Raw genomic sequence first — 23,833 nt, 5'->3', positions numbered from 1 at the left:
TGAAGGAAAGAGAGGTCTCGGCAGGAAGAAACTATCTTGGTTGAGAAACATCAGAAACTGGACTCACCTAACTTTTGAAGAACTTATAAGGAAAGCCGAGAATCGTGAAGATTTTGCCAATGTGATCGCCAACCTCCACGAAAGAGACGACACGTAAAGAAGAAGACGAAGAAACAAAATTTGTTAGATTTGATAGATGTTTTATTTCATCTGATGAACTCTGCGTATACTACTAAACGTTGTTCAGGGTAATATGTTAACCTGTACATACAAGGTATCTCAAAATGTGTGAATGAGTGAGGATGGTTCAAATTTTCATTGTTTGCAGATTATGGAAGAGAAGATTTCTTCGGATGTGCAAATTGTGGCAAATTCTACAAGAGAAAAGATGGTTTGCGGCGACATTTGGCCTACGAATGTGGACAAAAAAGAAAGTTCCCTTGTCCTTACTGTAAGTGGAGCAGCAAAAAAGAAGCGACCACTTAAATACACACATCCGAATGAAACATAAGAACGAGGCAAGAGTATTTTAGCAGTATTGCTGACATGAAAAAGAAAAAAATTATTGAATTTATGGACTTCACAAACTCGGAATATGATGCAGACATTCTTGAGGATATCTGTTGCTAGAAAATATGTTGTGTTTTATTTTGTTAAAGACTTTAGGGTAGAATGAGGCATTGAATATGATTTAAAATGATTAACTAAATACTTTTATTTTTTTTATTAATATAATTTGAATTTTAAAATGGGAGTTTAATTATATTTGTTAAGATCTATTATTATCATTTAATGATATTTTGAAGAATTATATTTTTTTTAGAAATAAAATTTGTTAAATTTGATGATGTTTTCAATCTGATGAATTATACGTGCTACAGCTAAACATAGCAGATGTATGATAACCTTTAAACATTTTTTTATCTCAAAATGTGTGCATAAGTGAAGATAGTTCAAATTTTCATTTAGTTTATTTGCAGATTATAGCAGAGAACATTCTTTCGGCTGTGCAAGTTGTGGCAAATTCTACAAGAGAAAACAGGGTTTGCAGCGACATCTGGTTTACGAATGTGGACAAAAAAGAAAGTTCCCTTGTCCTTACTGTCTGTGGCACTTCAAAAGAAAAGAGCACTTAAATATACACCTCTTAAAGCTACATAAGAGCAAGGCTAAACAGTATTTTAGCAATATTGCTATCATGAAAAATAGAAAATTAAATTAACTATGGACTTCACAGACTCGGAATAAGATGCAGACATTCTTGAGGATATCTGTTGCTGGAAAATATTATGTTATGTTTTAGTATAAGCCTGTATAAGCTTTTATTTAACTTGCTTTGTATGTGTTTGTTCGGGGCAAATCTTGTAAGCTAAATTAGAACCACTTCCTTTCATTGTAGGAAATTCAAATTTGGCATGTAGGTTCAGTCCCGATGACAATACATTTTTTTGCAAGGCATGACCCGAATTTTTGACAGCTGTCAAAATGGCGGCCAAAAAAGCGGCATTTTTGAGGTTTTTGATTTTTTAAAATTCTATTTATGAATGGATCGGGCTGAAATTATATATATATATAGGTATATTGTGGGTATATACATATGAAAAAAAAATATATGTGCGGCCATCTTGAAAAAATGACAGGTTAATGACATGTCGAAATTTCAAAGTCAAGCGATTTTGATAAAAAGCGATGTATAGGATGGCCATGGGCTAAAATGAAAGAAAAAAAATGTTGAGCTGTCAAACTTGACACCTGTCGTTTTTAGGTTCTCATTTTTTAATGAAAATCGATATACATATTATTAGGATGCCCATAGGAAATTATTTAAGAAAAAAAATTGAGTTTAAGTGTGTGGAACTGAGAAACCAGCATAACTAAAAAGTAAATAAATGTTAAGGAAAAAAACTTTTTTGAAAACAAGCTTTTATTTAAATACACTAAAAAGAAAATAATAAACTTTTTCTTTAAAACTTTTATTAAGAACTTATAACGTCATTACACAATTTTATATTATATATAAAAGCTTGTCGCGAGATTTCTCTACATTGATAAACAAATAAATTAAATTACTGGATCTATTTGATTTTAATTGTAAAACTTTTTAAACTAAATAAATCCATACGAGTAAGGACACAATTTTGACATACCATATTTTAAATGCATTAAAACTAAGAAAATTTTGGTACGTTTACATCCACAAATTGTCTGAGTTGTTAATGCTTGTCAGTGTACAAAGCTAAAAAATACTCATCTCCTAGACTATTAGATGTGTTTTGATTGATGGGTGACATACATCATATACCTGAAGTATACTAAGGGCTGGCAAAGGTTAGTCTTGGGTCGAGATTTCCGTATGTAAGAAGAGTACAATGCGTTTATAATGTACTGAACAAAGAGAGGACAGTAAACACGTTGCCAAACGTATGAAATAAACCGAGAAACTGTGCACATCGCTAAGAGACGTGGAAGGGGATATAGCAGATTTGTCGCAGTTGACCGGTCGACCCAATCAATACCTCTGTCAGTACTTAAAGTTCTAGGGAAAGGTGTACGTCATGCGTTCAGCTTCACTTTTTTTTCTTTATTTATTAACGAGTCGTTGTAATTTTCCCTATAGCTTGAATTTTTTTAAGTGCAAGCTAGAAACACTTGCATTTTTGGTAAAAATAAGTGGAATTGAGTGGGTGTTCGATAGTGGTCGCGCTATTAGAACTCTGAATTCAAAAATTGATATCTCGAAATCTATTAGAAATAATAGATTGTAGTTTTTTCAAGAACTTTCTTAATATTTCTGCTGTATTTTCTTTGTAGACAGTATGTGAAAATCTTTATCAATAAAAAAATTACACGATTGCTGAAAATTGCTATGCTCTAAAAATAAATGAATGGATTGTTTACAATTTTTGAATGGAAAAAACGACCTTATCGAATTTTTCTTATGTAAACATATTGTAAAATATCCGACCTTGAAAATAAAAAAAAGTTTCAATATCTAAAGTGGTTCTTGAGTTATGGCCTGTTATGTGTTAAAAAGTTGAGCTTTTAAATTAACGCGATTACTGACGTTTTCTCGTTATAAAAAAATGATACCCTAACGATATCCTTATAATTCCATTTCAGATGCTCAGAAACATGTCTACTGATTTTATCTAGTTATCTCTTGAAAAAAAAGTCTTAAAAATAAGCGGTTTGCGATCGTGATTTTACTTTACTTGATAGGGAAAGGCGTATCGGCAACGCCGCAACAGCACCCCGTCGCGCGTCGCGTCGGTCGGTCGCATTTCTCTCTCTCTCTCTGACTTAATAAGATCCCTATGCGATTTACTTCCACACATGTAAATGCCGACCCAAAAGTAACAGTTGCCAGCACGGTATACAATATACATGACAATCTAAAACCTGTGTCTACCCTGTCTTATTTTGACAGTTTGTGTTATGATAGACCACTAGGCCAGGAATTACAAGATAAAGTTGTACCAGATTTTTATGAGTGCAACTGTACACTCAAATCTCGCGACAAGCTTTTGTATTTTATATAAAATTGGGTAATGACGTTATAAGTTCCTAATAAAAGTTTTAAAGAAAAAGTTTATTTTTTTCTTTTTAGTGTATCTAAATAAAAGCTTGTTTTTAAAAAAGTTTTTTTTTTCTTAAAGTTTATTTTGTTAAAGACTTTAGGGTAGAATGGGGCATTGAATATGATTTAAAATGATTAACACACTATTTTTATTTTTTTATTAATATAATTTGAATTTTAAAATGGGAGTTTAATGATATTTGTTAACAAAAAACGCCAAAAAAAAATCCCCTAGCGCCCTCCTCACGAGTAGTTTTCAGGCGCTTTTAAGAATCGAAAGTAGGTCGAGGTAAACCGAAGTGGGCCAAGACAACTCGAAATGCGTACAAATTTGGGCGATGAAATGCGACCTTGACATGTTTCGGGTTGTTTCTAGTGATGGGCAAAACTGTTATTTTTAGATAACAGTTGAAACTGTTATAGTTATTTATAAAAAACAGCTTAAAAATAACAGGTTTCTTTATTTTACTGCTAAATATCTGAAAGAGTATGGGCGGTCACCGCCAGGCGTATTAACACGCAATTGGCAAGTTGCAACAATGACATGTTCGGTGGTAGTATTTCCAGGGTGTCAAAACATTTCTAAATATCGATTGTTATCTAAAATACCTTTCTAAAAACGGTGGTTGTTTACAAATAAGCGCTGTTTACAAATTGCGATATAAAAAAAGCCAAAATTCCGCCATTCGGCTATATCTATACATTCCGATCTACCTACGCCCTGCCCCTCGATCCGCGTAGATCCTGAATTGCGTAGCAGTGTACAGGGTGCATCTCACTCGATGGGCGAGAAGCGCTTAGTTATGATTTTACCATTTGCGGTCAAAAAATAGCAATATAAGAAAATGTGTAGTATATTCTTCATAAGTAAACCAACTACACACTAGAGTTCGAATTAATTCTACACTTAAACACTTAAACTAGCGTGTACCCGCGACTTCGCGTCGAATTAATAATTTCTAATGGTGATGATAAAGCAAAACAAGAATTTCCATTAACATACAAACTGGATAAAATTTTCTCACATTTGCCAAAAATAAGCTTTCTAACGTCGAGCAGTTTAAGCAGAATCGTGGTTAATCAATTACCAACTTTTTGGAACACCCTGTATAATTTTTTAAAAAATTTCAAAATATGGAAAAAAACAAAATAAATTATGCGTGTCCAGGCGTTTTCCCGAATATTGTAATATTTGAGGGGCGTTTTCACCCTGTTGGAATTTGAGATTCGAGCAACCCCTCCTTATCGAACCTCAATCCCACAGTCAATCCGTTTGCCAAAAATCAGCTTTAAACGTCAAGCAGTTTAAGCAGAATAGTGATTACTCAATGGTCATATTTTATGAAACACCCTGTATATATTTTTAAAAAATCTTAAAATATGTAAAACAACATACCTAATAAAATATACGCGTTTTAAGAGTTTTTCCGAAAAACTCCCGGTTTTTAAATAAAAAATATTCTATTATTTGAGGGATAGTTTCACCCCCTTAGAATTCGAGTTTCGAAAAATCCCTTCTTATCGAACCTCTACATACTAAAGTCAATCCGTTTTCCAAAAATCAGCTTTTTACGTCAAGGGCTTTAAGCAGGATTGTGATTAATCAATGACCAGATTTTTCAAAACACCCTGTATACATTTTTAAAAAATCTTAAAATATTATTCTGAAAATTTTTCAGAATAAATAAATACCTAAATATTGACCTCCATCAACAATCGACCGATGCAGCAGCGTTCCTTTCCCACTCCGATTATCTCGACCGCCACCCTGTTATGCTCGTAACAGATTGAAAAACAACATATCTAAAATGACTGCTTCTCCAACCCGTTGCGAGCCTCCATCGACAATCGACCGATGCAGCAGAGTTCCTTTCCCACTCCTGTTATCTCGACCGCCAGGCGTTATGCCCGCAACTGTTTCAAAAAACCTGCTTCTTTTATATCCTATTATTTTTAAGCTGTTGCAAACCCAATACGACCATTGACGGTATCGACCGAAGCAGCTACGTTCGCCGTAGCGCTTTCCCCACTCCGTTGTCCGTTGTCTCGCCGCCTGTATCGATGGTTGACGAAATAACATGTTTTCCATCCATATTAGTTGTTTTTTGGAATTGCTTCGAGCAGCATAGAATTTCGTTGCGGTGCAGAGCGCCGACTTCGTTTTTCGTTTCACGAGCGGCCCATCTCTACGTGTCGTTATTTTATATCTGTTATTTTTTAGAAGTAGTAACGGTTGCGTTATGTTATTTATAAATAATTGTTATAAAATAACAGATAGTTAAATAACAACCCATCACTAGTTGTTTCTGGTTAGGTTAGGTGTACATAGTGTGTCTTAGGTTAGGTGTACATAAGAGTCTTTATACAGGGTGGTCCGAATTGTATTCCGGAAACTTCGGCAGCATATTCTGCAGATAAAAATAGGTAAAAACGTTCGTATAAATATGGGTCCTAAAATGCTTAGTTTCGGAGATACAGGGTGTAGAAATTTCGTTAATGTTTAATTTCGTAAATGTCAAAAAACTCCCAGACACCAATTTTAATCCAAATATTGACGTTACTGCAGAAATTATTTGGAAAAAATCGAAATAAAAATGAAACTTCTACACCCTGTATCTCCGAAACTAAACATTTTTGGAGATATATCTATACGAACATTTTTACTTATTTTCACCTGCAGAATATGCTGCCGAAGTTTTCGGACCACCCTGTATACTATTCAGAATTTTTTAATTTATTTTAACAATTTTCCAAACATCAGATGTTAACATTTCTCTAATGTTATACATATAAAAAGCTATGAATATACTATGTAGTTTTACTTTTAAAAGTTTAAAAGTGGGATTTTAGTCAAATTGTGCAGTGAACGGCTCAAATATTTTGTAGTATAACATATGTATAGTTTATCTAATGAGAGGATATACATATGTCTGTCATTTGTTGGACGTGTCTATCGAAATATTTCCTGACTCTGTGGATACTAGATAAGTAGATTTGAGAAAACATTTTGTCAAACGAGCAGTTTGATGGAATTTTGTTGAGTTTACTGCGTTTTGTTATAATATTAAATTGGGGAAAACCATATGAATTGTAGATATTGCTATAGCATTTGACTTCTTCATTTAGTGAACGTATAGGTATGCAAAAATAGGGTAGAGTTTAAAAAAATATCTTTACAGTTCAAAGTAGGTATTCTATAAAACATAATTACAATAAATTATTATATTGAAACAGTAAATGAATAAACGACTTTATTATTTTTTCTTTGTGTTTATTATTACGTATCTTAAGGCTCATTTACATTTATCACTCTCAGTCCGTGGCATCAGTCGACTATAATTATATGGCAGATATAGACCCAGTTACTTCCCCTAGGAGATGCAAGACCTTGTCGTTGGTGGGGAAGCTCCTGGTCAGGTGCTGGGGGGAATCTCCCCTAGCACTTGGCTTGGTCTAAGAAGCATCTCACTCATCGTCTTGTCCCTGACTGTAGTGTCGTGGCCAGGGAATTGCACCAAGACATATAACGATACCGGGCGGGGTTACGGACAGCCTCAACCTTGGGGCATCGGGGGGCACCGCATTGTATTTTACCCCTTACTTCTACATGCGGGGCTCTGTAGAAGTGGACCGACTGTCCCTAGCGACTCATGGGAACACTATGAGATCTGGTAATAATAGTAATAAAAACATCACCGGTGAAGCTGTGGGGAAACCCCCTAGCGACACTGGGAACAGTAACAATGAAAGTTCCAAGGGGCCAAACCCAAAGAGAACTACAGGAGAGGTGGCTGACACTTGCGTGAGACCATCCTCCGCAAGTGGCATACAAGCTACCACTTCCTCCAAGGGTCGGGAGCCTACCTCCTACCTCTAAACCCAACAGGCGACACAAGCTACCGTTTCGCCTACCCGGCCTGGGCCGTAGCTCCTCGACTGTGAAGGACACGGGTCTCCGTAGGAAGTCCTGGACTGTATGATGAGTTATAACTCAAGAAAGGGGGACACAATAGATCTCTAAGGTCGCAGAGATTAACCCCCCTCCCACTTATTCTAATTCTAGACCCAGTTATAAAGATATATACAGTACGTCTGTCCGTTCTGTAGCTACGGGGTATCCGTGAGAGGGGAAACGATATTCTCTCGATGTTTTTCATAAAAAATTAGACGCGTCCCATCAATTAAAATTCGACAAATTTGCAAGTAGCCAATAAAATGAGTGGGCGGAGCGATTTGCGGTGACGTACTCGTCAAGTCGACGTATAAAATATATTGCTGTTTATTTAAATGTTTTTTGTCCGCATTCCTTTCATAGACACAGATCCACCAAACGTACTGTACATTATTGTCATATATTTATTTAATTAAAATAAACTAGGCAATTTATACCCAAATTTTCATCATTTGTAGATTATAGCAGAGAAGATTCCTTCGGCTGTGCAAATTGTGGCAAATATTACAAGAGAAAACAGAATTTGCAGCGACATCTGGCCTACGAATGTGGACAAAAAAGAAAGTTTCCTTGTCTTTACTGTAAGTGGAGCAGCATAAGAAGCGACCACTTAAATACACACATGCGAATGAAACATAAGTCCGAGTCTAAAGAGTATTTTAGCAATATTGCTGACATGAAAAAGTAAAAATTAATTTAATTTATGGACTTCACAGACTTCGAATAAGATGGGGACATTCTTGAGGATATCTGTTGCTGGAAAATATGTTATGTTTTATTTTGTTAAAGACTTTAGGGTAGAACGAGGCATTGAATATGATTTAAAATGATTTAACAAAATACTTTTATTTTTTTATTAATATAATTTGAATTTTAAATGGGAGTTTAATGATATTTGTTAAGATCTGTTATTATCTTTTAATGATATTTTGGAGAATTATAATTTTTTTTAGAAACAAAATTTGTTAGATTTGATAGATGTTTTATTTCATCTCATGAACTATGCGTATACTACTAAACGTAGTTGAGGGTAATATGTTAACCTGTACAAGGTATCTCAAAATGTGCGAATAAGTGAGAATGGTTCAAATTTTCATTGTTTGCAGATTATGGAAGAGAAGATTCCTTCGGATGTGCAAATTGTGGCAAATTTTACAAGAGAAAAAATGGTTTGCAGCGACATTTAGCCTACGAATGTGGATATAAAAGAAAGTTCCCTTGTCCTTACTGCGAGTGGAGCAGCAAACGAAACGAGCACTTAAATAAACACATCCGAACGAAACATGAGAACGAGGCTAAAGAGTATTTTAGCAATATTGCTGACATTAAAATGAAAAATTTAAATGAATTTATGGACTTCACAGACTTGGAATAAGATGGGGACATTCTTGAGGATATCTGTTGCTAGAAAATATGTATTGTTTTATTTTGTTAAAGACTTTAGGGTAGAATGAGGCATTGAATATGATTTAAAATGACTAAAAAACACTTTTATTTCTTTATAAATATCATTTGAATTTTAAAATGGGAGTTTAATGGGTATTTGTTAAGAACTGTTATTATCGTTTAGTTATATTTTGAGGAATTATAATTTTCTTTTGAAATAAAATTTGTTAAATTTGATATATCTTTTATTCGATCTGATGAACTATACAGGGTGGCTCATCGAAAACGTTCCGCAAGGCATAACGGCCAGAGATTATTTTTTTTTCCAAAAAATCCAAAAACACGTCAATTTTCTTTGTGACGGGGACAACTTTTGCCCCAAAAATGATTGCAAAATCTTCAACTCTCTAAGCGGGGGTGTCATCCCCCAACTTTTTTCAAATGGGAAGGGGGGTCAAGCGGCGCCGCAATGAAAAGAGCCTTCTATTCCCTATATTTCCCCGCTTCGTTTTTGGAAATCGGTCCAGTCATTGAGAAAATATGAAGGATTGAAATTTGAAAACTTTTTATAGAAAAGAACTTCAACATTTAATCTCTACTGTGTACTAACTAGGGAATGCAATCCCGCACCAAAATCCCAATCCCGCAAACCCGTGGGATTAAAGCAATCAATCCCGCGGATCTGCAAAATTGCCGGGATTGTAAACAATAATCCCAAACTAAACTTGAGCCTTTATTCTCTTTGTAAACTACATTGACACTCATTTTAGTGATTAACTGGTTTACATTCGACGTAATACAAGCAATCTATTTAACTAAACTGCCGGACATAATTATCGGGACAAGCAAAATTTTAGGGTAAATTTAAAGTTGAATATCTCTTAAACTAAAATGATTTTGGAATGCGGTTTGGACCAGGTTTTAGATGCATCTATTGTGATTAAGATACTATGTGGTTTTCGAAAATATATTTAGCGAATTCTCGTATACAGGGTGTTTTATAATAGTGCACATATTTGGTTAAGAATCTTTTTTACCGAAAATTTACAATTTTTGAAAAATCGAAATTTTAACTAATCTGTATTGAAATTAGAAAAAAACAATTTGATGTTTTTTTTTAAATTTTTGGTTTTAAGGAAAATACGAGGTTTTTTCGAAAATTATGCATTTATAGTCATTGTCACATTACATTTGGTTCTAAAAGGTACAAAAGGCATTGTACATTTTGCATAGGCCCACAATATATTGATATAGCATGTATCTTAAACTAGCTGTACAGAAATTTGGACCGATGTATACAGGGTGTTCAAAAATATATTTAATATTAAATAAACTTAAATTTTATTATAATTTATCTACTTATTTTATAAATAAAAATATTATTCTGATGTTGAAGTTTTTTTAACTTGTGTTAGTTATCTGTTTTTAGATATACTCTATATCAACAATTTTTTGGCATATGCAGAATGTACAAAGCTTTTTGTACCATTTAGGACCATACGTATGGTCAAACCGCACCCCAAAATCTTTTTTTGTTCAAGAGATATTCATCTTTAAATTTACCCTAAAATTTTGCTTGTCCCGATAATTATGTCCGGCAGTTTATTTGACGAAATTGTCCACAAGTACTAGTTAAACGCTTTTTTTCACTTACGCACATATGCCAGAAAGAAATCTAACAACTAACTTGTTTGTTTCACTTACTTTTAATGACCAAGCCGTAAGGGGAATCCCCCGGGTTCCGAGCGTCGACGCATCGGCCCGGAACGAAGCGGTTTGACCCTGATCGAGATCGATTCGGTTACCCAGTAGTAATGTGTCGATCCCGCACGGTAAATCCCGCAACTTTGATCCCGCGGAATGTCAGAGGGATCCCGCATTTGCGGGATTGCATTCCCTAACTAGAACATAGTTGAGGCTCATTTTTAAATTGTGTACTAGAACGTAGTTCAGGGTAATATGTTAACTTGTACAGAATGTCTCAATGGAGAGGATGGTTCAAAATTTTATTATTTGCAGATTACAGAAGAGAAAATGTATTCAGCTGTGCAGCTTGTGGCAAATTCTACAAGAGAAAACAGATTTTGCAGCGACATCTGGTCTACGAATGTGGACAAAAAAGAAAGTTCCCTTGTCCTTACTGTAAGTGGAGCGGCAAGAGAAACGAGCACTTAAATAGACACATCCGATATCGACATGCGAACGAGGCCGAAGAGTATTTTGATAGTGTTGCTATCATGAAAAGGCAAAAAGACTCTGAACAAGAAAGAAAGTTCCCTTGTCCCTACTGTCAGTGGAACAGCAAAAGGAAGCATCACTTACATATACACATCCGAAACCTACACAAAGACGAGGCCGAAGAGTATTTTAGCAATATTGCTGCCATGAAAGAGCAAAAAATAAATGAATTTATGGACTCGACAGGCTTGGGATAAGATTCTTGAGGATATTTGTTGCTAGAAAATATATTTGGTTTTATTTTGACTTTGGCCAAAATGAAGGCATTGCATTTAATTTAAAATGACTTATAATACTATAGAAAACTTGATAAGAACACTGAACGAACGAGAAATTATTGCTTTCCGTTCATAATAAAATGCGCATAATATGAAAGAACGACGTGATACTAATGTGTTTCCTTTAAACCACACGTGAACTCACTTTTACTGTGATAGCATGTGAACTCACGTGACGTGACAGTAATGTAATTCCGCCTTTATGTGCACATATTTGAAGTGAAACACAAGTAACTTGCAGCTATTAAATTAGGGGATTTGAAGGACATGTTTGAAAACATGCAATGCTGTTATAATACAGGGTGTCATTGAAATGGTGTAAAAAAATGAGGGGGTGATAGTACTCCTAAAAATAGTAAAAAAAGTAGTAGTGGGAACTATCGAATGAATACTATCGAAACATTCGATAGTTGCAATTCATTCGAATAATTCGATAGTTAGTAAGAAAACATTCGTTGAAAACTATTCGAATAAAAATTATCGAATAGATCCGTCATCTGCCTTGAAACATTGTATTCTAGTAATTCGGCAGCAAAAACCATTCATTTATAAAATTCATTCATTTATGAAATTCATTTATTCGTCAGGATCGATTATAATAAAATATTAACTGAGTTTTAGTCGTCGCCCGGCGACGTAGGTTTCTTTCCGAGAAACCCGACAGCGGTCGGTGGTAATGCTATGAAAGAAGCCGGCATCTTTGATTTTTTGCGGAGTCAGATAAAAATAAGGCCACATTATTTTTTTTATTGAGGTGCTAGTATTTACACAGAAAATACATAATGAAGGGCGCTGTTGCCATATTTTGGTTTGGTTTGGTTTGGTTTGGTTTGAGTTGTTCAGTTTATGAAATTCATTTATTCGTCAGGATCGATTATAATAAAATATTAACTGAGTTTTAGTCGTCGCCCGGCGACGTAGGTTTCTTTCCGAGAAACCCGACAGCGGTCGGTGGTAATGCTATGAAAGAAGCCGGCATCTTTGATTTTTTGCGGAGTCAGATAAAAATAAGGCCACATTATTTTTTTTATTGAGGTGCTAGTATTTACACAGAAAATACATAATGAAGGGCGCTGTTGCCATATTTTGGTATTAGTTGATATTAGCAAAGAATATTATTGTTTGGCTTTAGTTAGTTAGGGATAGTATGTCTATATATTCTGCATTTTTTTTTATTAATATTCTGTTGTTACACTGCAATAATACTTCTTATTTTGGACGTAGGAAAATGATTTATAATGGTTTTAAGCAAAGACTGGTTTAATAAATAATAGTAACAGTAATAATTTGTTATACCTATTAACAACAAAATTTAAAATCATTTAATATAAACATTATTTTAAGTAGTAGCAAAATATACACAACAAATTAGATGTCAAAATTATTTATATTAGATCCTATTTAAAAATAATATAGTCTCTAAATTTTTTGGCAACTTGGTTTATTAAAGAATAATAATTACTGAACTAATTTGTTATATTAACAACAAATTTTAAAATCATGAAATATAAAACATTTATTAATTTAAAGCATGCAATGTAATGGAAGGAAAATATAAATAAAAAATTAGAAATCAAAATTATTTATATTAGGTGCTTTATAATTACTATTTAAAAATTATATTTACTTTTACTGGCATTTACTTTAAAAAATAAATTAAATATTTCTTCGCAAAAAACTACATGTAAGAGAATTAGCATAAACAAAATACATTGTTAACTTTTTTTTAAATTGGCACGTGTAAAACTTTCATTTTAATTTTCTCACCCCATAGTTTGAGTTCGATAACCCCATTTACTTAACCACATTACTTAAATATGATTGTTAAGTTCCAACTAATTCATATTATTAAAACATCTAAAATACAAATATGTATTTTTAAAATTAATTGTAAGTTCATCTCATCACTGTTAAAAATTGCTACTTCTCCTAAAAATTTCCCTTTAAAAAAATGCAATCTAACCTAACCATAATATACCATATAAAATTAAATAATTGAAAGATCGGGCTACGGAAAATCACACAAATTTTCGGAAAAATTTTGACAACTTCGCACACAATCGTCAATAAAAAAAACTAGTATTTTAGTATTTTAAATATTTTAATAAACGCAAAAATTGCATAGTATTTACAAGGCGAAGTTATAAAAATTTGGAAGAACTAATAATGTACTGACGCACACAAAAATCAAACGAATACTAAATTTCATTTATCAAAAGCATTCGATAGTCGTGGCGCAACCTTAGGCGCAACGATAACCATTTAGTCGCACGGCGAGGTTGTCACATATGCTTTAGTATACAAATGAATGAATGATTTTATTCGAATAAAACCATTCGATAGTTGAAATCATTCATTCAGTAACCATTCGATAGTCTAATTCATTCGATAGTGCCCATCGCTAAAAAAAGTTCTTATAAGTATAGGGCGGAAAATGCATATTAAGGGAGTTAGGGGCACTGAAAGGGTGAATTTAAAAAACGGTTGTTTTGAAATTGCGGGCTTAAAAAACGAGATAAAATTTCGAAAAAAAATCCTCTTCCATAAATTATGACTCTAAATCAAATGGTGATACTGAAAAATTAGTTGGAAAAGCGGAAAGGGTAGTTTTTGCAAGGGTAGGGGGTTGGTTCGTGAATAACTTTTTTTAAGTTATTTTTTTTGCAACGTGGGGTTCATTTTTTGAAAACTACATACTTTTTCCTACAAAAAGGTACTCTTGTTGTACATCGCCCAGAGCGATGGTTTTCGAGAAAATTGAAGGCAAAGAGTTTGCTCTGATGCATGGGTTGCTAACTAGTTAATCAACATAAACTTACGAAAGTTATGGCAGTTCAAAAGTAACCAAGTAGTTATTAAATAATTAATTGGAAAATCAAAATTTCATGATTTTTAAAACATCTTATTCCTTTAAATTTGATTGGAAGTGTCAATAATGCGTTGCCGTAGTTGCTCTTCAGTATTAATCGGCACTGAGTAAACCAAAGCTTTCAAGTAGCCCCAGAAGTAGAAATCTAGTGGATTATTTCGTTTTTTTAAAGCAATAAGATGTTTTAAAAATCACGAAATTTTGATTTTTCAATTAATTATTTGATAACTACTTGGTTACTTTTGAAACCGCCATAACTTTCATAAGTTTATGTTGATTAACCAGTTGGCAACCCATCAGAGCAAACTCTTTGCCTTCACTTTTTTCGAAAACCATCGCTCTGGGCGATGTGCAACAAGAGTACCTTTTTGCACACGTTGCAAAAAAATAACCACAAAAAAGTTATTCATGAAACAACCCGCTACCCTTGCAAAAACTACCATTTCCGCTTTTCCAAATAATTTTTCAGTACCAGCAATAGATTTAGGGTCAAAAGTTATGGCAGAGGATTTTTTTTCGAAATTTTATCTCGTTTTTTAAGCATGCAATTTCAAAACGACCTATTTTTAAATTCACCCTTTCAGTGCCCCTAACTCCCTTAATATGCATTTTCCGCCCTATACTTATAGAAACTTTTTTTACTATTTTTTGGAGTACTATCACCCCCTCAAATCGTCAAAATTAACTAAAAGATAATAAAAACGTCAATATCATCAGTTGCTATGCATCGAGAGTCGCAGTCATCTCGAACTATTCTATTTTCAAATATTTGGGAAGTTTATTATTAGATGTGTTTTACGACATACGTGTATATTAGTACTTTTTTCTACCACCTTTAGTAAAATAAATTTGTTGAAAAATGATAGATCGTACCACCAGATCGTACCGACTTTTTGTTGTTTTGTGTAACTAAAGTTGGCAATTTGTGTTTTATTTATCAGTTATATATGCATTTGAATTTTATTGATGCTGCTTCAAGTTTTTTGCAATAAAACATACTTCTACCAACTTTAGTTGAGTACAGTTCACGACAGAGTACAGAACGATAAATTGGAGTACGAGCATCTGACTTTTTGTTGTTTTGTGTAACTAAAGTTGGTAATTTGTGTTTTATTTAAAGTTATATATTATGTATTTGAATTTCATTGATATTATTTCAAGTTCTTTGCATAAAAATATCGTACCAACATTTTTAGTCAATCAGGAGATTGATTTTTGTTCCGTTACAATGGCAACTAAATATCCTAATAACACGGATCCGGAAAACGAATTTATGCCTTTAGCAATCGTGCAGTCTAGAAAGTTTTTATTGCCAGACATGTAATGATCCTTAGACTTTTCTGGTAGCAATCCAAGACTTGTTCATTTGGCCGCCTCTGCTATCTCTGGTGGTGTACAGGGCTCATTATCACTCTCACAATTCATTTTTTGATTTTAAACGATTTCTTGATATGTCACTTAATAATCACCATAAAATAATAAATACAAGAAGAAGTGTCAAGTCAATGTTAAATTATGGAAACAGCGTGGCTGCCTGGGTAACTAATTTTCAGATATGGCGGCTGGGACATTTGACATGACATAGACATGACAGTTTCAATTTTATGAAATCTATTTCCGTTTCCGGTTTTTAATGGCGGGCTGTTCAGGAGGTTTAAATGAGGGTTAATATACTTTTTACTCTTTCTAGTAGTAAATAATACAACAAAATTACTCAAAAATATTTATTTGGAATTTAGAACAATGTAAATATGCAAATCAACACAATTAAAGAGCTATAAACCAATAAACTACTGTATAATATCAAATATTTAAATAATATCAGAGATGCTGTGTTAAACTGAATTAGTAAAGTAACAGTGCATTGACTTACAGAAACTTGAAGATAAATAAATGTTTTCACAGCTTCACGGGCATAAAACTAAATAACTGGAAGCAGGAAAAAGGCATCCGGAACCCACACAAAACCTGGAATCAAAAAAATATGTAAAAAATATAAATATAGGTACATAAGACTTTTGTGAATTAAATCAAACAGGACTTGAATGAAAATAAAATGAATAAAAAATATAATACATATACATCTAATACCTCATTTGTATTTTAAAAATAATCTACATACATAGATTTATAGCATTATTGCTATGAAAATACATAATAGGTACCTATGTGATATGTAATCACGCATTTCTGTTCATCTTGTAGAAAATTAATATAGGCTAATAATAGTTCAATAATCATAATTTACCTTGTATAACTTGCTTTCAATTGCTTTCAAATCACCGATCAGTCTTTAAAGGAGAGATACGGAAAAATCCTTGGCAAAGAATATCCCAAAATCCTTGGGTTTAAAGCTAAAAAAATATAAAAACAGTTAACATATTATCTATTTTTACATATAATATGGCCCATACCTATTACACGCAGAAACGTCGATTTCATCATTTTCTTCATGTAATTAATATCATATATACTTTATTAAAGTGTTAACAAGGAACTTTATATCAAAAAACATCTTTGTACTTATAAATTTCAGCCGAAATATCAGAACAAACTTCCAATCAAATCTAAACGGCAAAAATTAAAATGGCGCCCGACCTTGCCAGAGGCCTCGGGAGCTGACGCTGACACACAGACAAAAGACAAAAAACAGGACGCCGACGTGCATAAAAATGTTCCGTAGCAGAAATTGACAGAAATCATATAGAAATATTCAGATTTTTGTCTAGGACAGTCTAGAAGGCCATGCTTTCTGCCTGGGTAGAACCGCGCCACAACTGTTTCCAATTTTCCGGTTTACTGTCACCCCCCTGATAATCACTACCTACTTAACATTTGACAATTATTTTAAACGTCAAAATTAATAAAAAGAAAAGATAAGAAAAACGTCAAATCATCCACGCCGCGCATCGGGATGTTGTGAGTGTCACGTTGGCATAGCAACAAATGTAAAGTAAATGTGTCATTTATCATAATTCGCTGATGATTCACTGTTATCAGCTGTTATATTTGACTCTATTACAAATATGGGCACCATATTCTTTCAGCTAGGAGGTAGAATATTGATTTATTATTAAGTGGTCGTGGACAAATACTTTTATTTTCTATAAATATCATTCGATTTTTAAAATTTGAGTTTAATTGTTGTTAATATGTTAACGATATTTTGTGGAATCATTATTTTTAGAAATAAAATTTGTAAAAATTTTATATATATATATATATATATATATATATATATATATATATATATATATATATATATATATATATATATATATATATATATATATATATATATATATATATATATATATATATATATATATGTATATATATATATATATATGTTTCTTTCGGTCTGATGCACTATACACTGCTGGCAAAGGAATATTAGCAATAGGAGGTTTTCAATGCGATAAAAAAAGATGGTAAGGCTGCAAAATACACTGCAGTGCAACAGAGACGGATAAAGTGTCTTTTCCCTACCATTGTATAGGGGAAGTGATCATAGAAGTGATACGACGATAGAGCCCCTGCGAGAGGGGGCGCCGGGCGGGTCTTTAAGACGCTTGTGTGGGGGCTACCGCCTATAGTGTGACCAACGGATCTGTAGCTACGGGGTATCGGCAGGGGAACGCAGTTGTAAACAAAACACGCCCAATTTCATTCATAAAATAGGCATGGGCGTACGGTGTTATATGAAAATAATGTGTATCATAAATATAATACTCAGATTAATAATTTTTTCAAAAAACTTTATGCTGTTTGAATCGTTACTGTTGAGTTCTTTCTAAAACGAAAAGTAACATACAAAACTTTGAAATCATTTCTAAAATAGCAAGTGCAATTCTATGAAATGGCAATACTGTACGATCTTCCTAGCAGTCGCCCGACACAGTCGGTCGGCGGCGGCAGCTTGACAAAAGCCGCGGCTATGACAAAGGTGGGCCGAAAAAACTTTATAAGGGTAGCCGAACAGGGTTGCCGGGTTGGTTAGATTATAATTCCATACGAGAACAAATTCTCGGTAGATCTTCAACAAAATTAAAAAGTACAGAAACGAGAAATAAATATAATATTTAAGTCCAAAATTAGCATTCCATATGTGTCGTAATAATAGATCTACTCAAATAAAATACAAATATAATAAATATAACAAAAATTAGAAATAGCTAGGTATATTATTTGATATTAAAAAAAATATTGAATTAAATAATATTACTATATTAATAAAAACATATAAAACTATAACAAGAAGGGATAGCAGTCACAAATTAGTGTAGCAGTCACTTTTTGCTACTTTGTACAAATTTTGATCAGTGATATCTAAAATTAATTTCATTTCAATGGAAAGCTGGCAGCAACTCTCAACTCTTTTTCATATTAATATATTTTTTGACGGGAAAATCACTAAAATATTTGTCAGGGTAGGTTGTTTCTTAACTTAAATTTTGTTTTTGTTTACACATTTTGGGGGAAAATATGGGTTCAACTTTTAGTAGATGAATGAAATAATACTGCGCCTTATTAAGGAGTAATAAGGATTTTTAGGAAAATATCTCTGCTCTGCAACTAGACAGAACGATGACCTGTATGTTGTGGTGTATTACTAAATAAAATTTAATGAAACAATAATAAAGTCAAGATTATACAGATTCCAACGCGGCAGTCGCTTAATTTTTAGTCAAAATAAAATTCAGCTTTTTAAAAGTGCTTCTGTTGGCCAAAAAACTAAAGACGCAGTTGAATATATCGTTGGATTTTTCTTTAAATCGGTAGATCGGTAGCTTACAGACGAAACCGGTAGACCTGGCAACTCTGTGATGAACTGATGGGAGTCGGAATAGCGAGGTGCGGAGGCGCGGGAAGGGAAATAAAATAATGGCGATAAATAAAGGGCAGGGAGATGGGTATCATGAGTGGATGGGAGGTGGCGGAATTTCCAAAATTTGTTATCTTATTGGAGTTTGTCTAAGTAGACAGTCGTAGTGGAAGTGGAAACGTGGAAGTTGTTGTCCATCTCTGTTTAAGCATAGAGTTTTTATAGGCGTTTCATTCCAATGCATGTAATTCCTATGCCTAGAGATCCATTGCCGGGCCTGTATGTAGAAATACACTACACCTCAATATAGGCAGATGTATGATAACCTTTAAACTTTTTATACACAGTCCTGCAACGGTGCATCAGCCATTTATAGGCCTTACAACAAAGAACTTAAACAAATACTTTCATTGAAGCGCACACCCAAACTGTGTTCTAGGACGTAGTTCAGAGTAATATGTTAACTTGTACAGGGTGTCTCAAAAGGTGTGAATGGAAGAGGATGGTTTAATTTTTTATTATTTGCAGGTTACAGAAGAGAACGTACCTTCGGGTGTGGAGCTTGTGGTAAATTCTACAAGTCAAAAGGCAACTTGCAGCGACATGTGGCTTACGACTGTGGTCAAGAAAGAAAGTTCCTTTGTCCATACTGTCAGTGGAACAGCAAAAGAAAGGAGCACTTAAATAAACACATACTAACACAACATAAGAACGAGGCTAAAGGGTATTTTAGCAATATATCTCTCATGAAAAAGCAAAAATTAAATAAATTTATGGACTGGACAGGCTTGAGATAAGATGATAACGTTTTTGAAGAAATCTATTATTAAAAAATATATGTTTTATTTTGTTAAGGACTTTGGGTAAATGAGAGATTTTTAAAATGAGTTTAATTCATATTAATTTGTTAAGATCTGCTGTCATTACATTTAACGATATTTTGTGGCATTATTATTTCATTAGAAATAAAATTTGTTATATTTGATAGATGTTTCTGTCGGTCTGCTGTTACCGTTTCGGAGTTACGGGGTGTTTTTCAAAAATGTGCATTTTTAACAAATCGCTGTAACTTTTTTGTTATAGAAAATTTTGTATTTCTATGAAAACATTTCCAAAGCACCTTTTTACGTAGAATTTAATGGTTTATTTTTTTTTTAATTAATAATTTAAGAGCTATCAACAGAAAAATGGGTTTTTTATTTGGGACACCCCGTATATATTTAATTAACTGAAAATAACTTAAAATTACCTTTCCAAAAATATAGCACACTTGATATTTTGATATAGTTCCCTTTGAAATACCGAATTTTTAAAACTTTGCCCCTTATAACTAATAGGCTTTGGACCACCCTTATTGATGATCTGTTAGGTGTTAGCCGACGGCCACACAAAAAGCGTTTTTAGCGTTTTGCGTTTTTGCGTCTCAAACGCTTTTTGCGATTTTACCGTTTTAAGCGCTTTTTTCGATTTGTGTCCATTAAAAACACGCAAAAAACGCGGCAGTAGAGATGGGCAAAAGTAACCGGTTTTTTGAATAACCGGTATTTTCCTCTAAAATAACCGGTTATTTAAAGGTAGTTTTTTTTTCACCAGTTAACCTAATAACCTTGCATTACGTTCAATAACCTATAGCCGGTTATTTTTTAAAAAATCGTACTTGTTTAAAACAAGTAACAATTAAATATTAGCTGTTTGAATCGTAAATTTCGAAGAAGCGAACGGCACGGATCTTCCCGATATTACGACGATAACGGGAGATCCCGCTCCCGCTCCCAAAATGAAAATATATGACATCAAACATCAAATGTCAAAATTAAATCAGGCATCAGGCGAACCCTGATAATAATCAAAACAACGGCCGAATGGCCCTGACAGGTCAGGCCGTAAAACAAAGTACTAATGGCATAGACTACTACTAGCCACCAGCTAGCCAAGTGATACGAACCTAACTTCAAATAGATTCTCTAAATTCTATATTTAAATTTTAACCGACTTTAACGGATTTTCAACGGTTCTTCAAAAGTTTTCCATGGTTTCGCCCAGTTTCACCCACGTTTCACCGTAAATATATTTTATTTGTAGTTTGAAGTCTCTCTTGAAGCTTAGACTAAAGAATACAAAATTGAAGTTCAAGTAATGAATGAAGATAATTTTTCATTATCTATTCATTCAGTCTCCTTATTTTTCTTTGGTATTTGATTAAAATAACTTGGTTGTAGATTGTAGAACTTGTGAGTTGTGTGGTTTATTTGATCGTTAAGTAATTACTAGTTTTAATATCATATTCATGTCTACTCAAAAAAGTGAGGTTATCATTTTTATTTAAATTCATTTTGTACATATACATACTTGCATTGGTACAATCTCTATTTAATCATGCGATTTAACTAAGTTTATTATCTAAATTTGAAGTAGACCTATGGAGTGTAGAGGTAAGTAAACCTATAGGAAAACTAAATATTTAGTTTTGCTAGGTTAGGTTATTTGTATAACCGGTTAATTTGTGTCGGTTAATTTTGTCAAGTTATTATTTTTTAAAGATAATTCCGGTTAACCTATAACCGGTTTTTTACCAATAACCGCCCATCTCTACGCGGCAGGTCTGCAGTTTCTATCAAGATGTCAGTTAGTAACGTCGCAAGCTCGTGGATTCCCGGCCCGTCCAACAATCAATCCTGTGAGAAAGATAGGCGAGATCGGCGCCGTTAGCGTTGAAGAGACGAAGATAAAAGATGCTGGGATTGAATTGTGGACGGGCCGGGGCATATATTCGGAGACAAACACAATCTACTGCTAGTGCCAGTGGTGTGTGTAAAAATAATAATTATTATTTGCCATTTATTTTACGAATTTTAGTTTATATGTGTATATTTTTTTATGTTGTAGTGTTGTGGTTAGTACTTGTTATAATTATAATATAATAAATAATTATAATTATATAATAGAATAGTAAATATCTTTAGTTGTTAATGCAATTTTAGGACATGATTTATGAAACATTTTGGAGTCAAACTTCTTTACGCGCGCTGGGAGTAAAAATTCAAGGCCGTGATATACGAGCTAGTGAGACGGCCCTGACACACGAGCTCGTTGTAACGAAACGTGTTAACGGCTTAGAAATACGTAGTGACGCGACGTGTATTTGTGAGCAGTCCACGTGTTTATCAAAAATATTGATGTTTTAATACAAATTTTGTAAAAGTGAATCAAATTATTACGCGTAAAAACATTTGTTACACTTAAAAAACTATTTTTATTATTTTACGCGAATAAAACTGTTTTACGTAAAAAACTATTTTTTACGCGTATAAAACTATTTGTTACGTGTAAAAAACTATTTGTTACACGTAAAAAAACTAATTTTTACGCGTCAAAATCTTATTGTTTCAGGTAAAAAAACTTTTTTACCCAAAAGAAAATATTTTTTACGTGTAAAAAACTATTTGTTACAGGTAAAAAAACTATTTTTTACGTGTAGGAAAATATTCCTTTAATTTATTACTTTTTCAACATTTCAAACTACACTTTTTCATACAATTCCTTCAAATTTTTTAATTTAATTGAATCTTCCTAAACAGTAGATGTTCTTTATAAAAATATTTTTAGATAATACCCCAAGATGAAAAAAAATGCATACTATTTAATTTATTTTTATTGTATTATTAAATATATCGTCCGCCTATGACGGGGTCTCATCTTAGAAAACGCTAAAGACGCTACAGAAAACAAACTGATTTGTTTTCATTTGCGTTTTTTGCGAGACACGCCGAACGCTACACGCTTTTGGTGTGGCCACTCCTATATAATCGTATTATTTTCTTTTAGTCGCTAAAGACGCTTCACGCTAAAAACGCAAAAAACGCTTTCTGTGTGGCCGTGGGCTTAGGGTTTTTGGGGGTTGTATATTTTGGCCCCAGAAATATGAGGATTTTTCTGCGCAATTTTTTTTTTTTGAAAAAAAAATCTGGAAATTTTTTTTAGTTTTTAGTTAAAAAAACATAATTTCTTGATAATATGGTAACGAGAACTAGGGTTTGATTACTAACTAGTGTTAATTTTGAAATATCAAAGAACCGGGACTCGATATTATTAATTTCCGGTTTTTTCGGTAAAAATAACTAAAAAATTATTCATTTATTACGTGAGAAAGTAGTGATGCTATTTCTCACTGTTCTTGCTTCTTTTCTCTTTTGTAACGTTTATTAGCAATTATTGAAGTTTAAATATGTTATTTTTTTATTTAGTACAATGTGTTATTCACCTAACCAATATATTACTACAAAACAAACATATTAATGTTAAAATAAAACTTGTTTTAAATTAAAAAAAAGTTATAGAAAATCTTTTAAATAGATAATAATATAAAAATATGCCATTATATATTTTTTTCCGCAGTTCTTCCCATCAGAAGATTTTCAGATACAGAAGAATAATTGTTACACGAAATGTGAAAATATTCTGTTTTCAATCAAGTTTTTATTCGATGATCAATTTATTTTATTTTATTTTATTCTGAACTCATATTTTCCTAAATACATCTCTGTGAAACTATGGCGAGTGCTACGACTATTCTTTGCCTAGTTATAGATCACGACTATACAGCTACGTCAGTGGTCACGGGACGCGAGAACAAGGTCATATAAAGTGGCCGAAAAAGAACAAAGGCGTTTGACAAGGAGTAAAGCTACTAGTTTTCTTATACTATGTG

The 23,833-nt window shown here is 33.0% G+C and overlaps 1 protein-coding gene across 1 annotated transcript in view; it reads left to right on the top strand.

The window, feature by feature from the left end:
- LOC115889996 (zinc finger protein 37-like) overlaps positions 1–23,833 on the top strand; it is a 380,755-nt gene that overhangs the window by 194,813 nt on the left and 162,109 nt on the right. The window lies entirely within an intron of this gene.

Source organism: Sitophilus oryzae, unplaced genomic scaffold (assembly GCF_002938485.1).
Source record: "Sitophilus oryzae breed Bouriz unplaced genomic scaffold, Soryzae_2.0 scaffold_857_pilon_pilon, whole genome shotgun sequence".
Lineage (NCBI taxonomy): Eukaryota > Metazoa > Arthropoda > Insecta > Coleoptera > Curculionidae > Sitophilus > Sitophilus oryzae.
The sequence above is the reverse complement of the archived record's forward strand: the minus strand, read 5'-3'. Positions and strand labels throughout refer to the sequence as shown.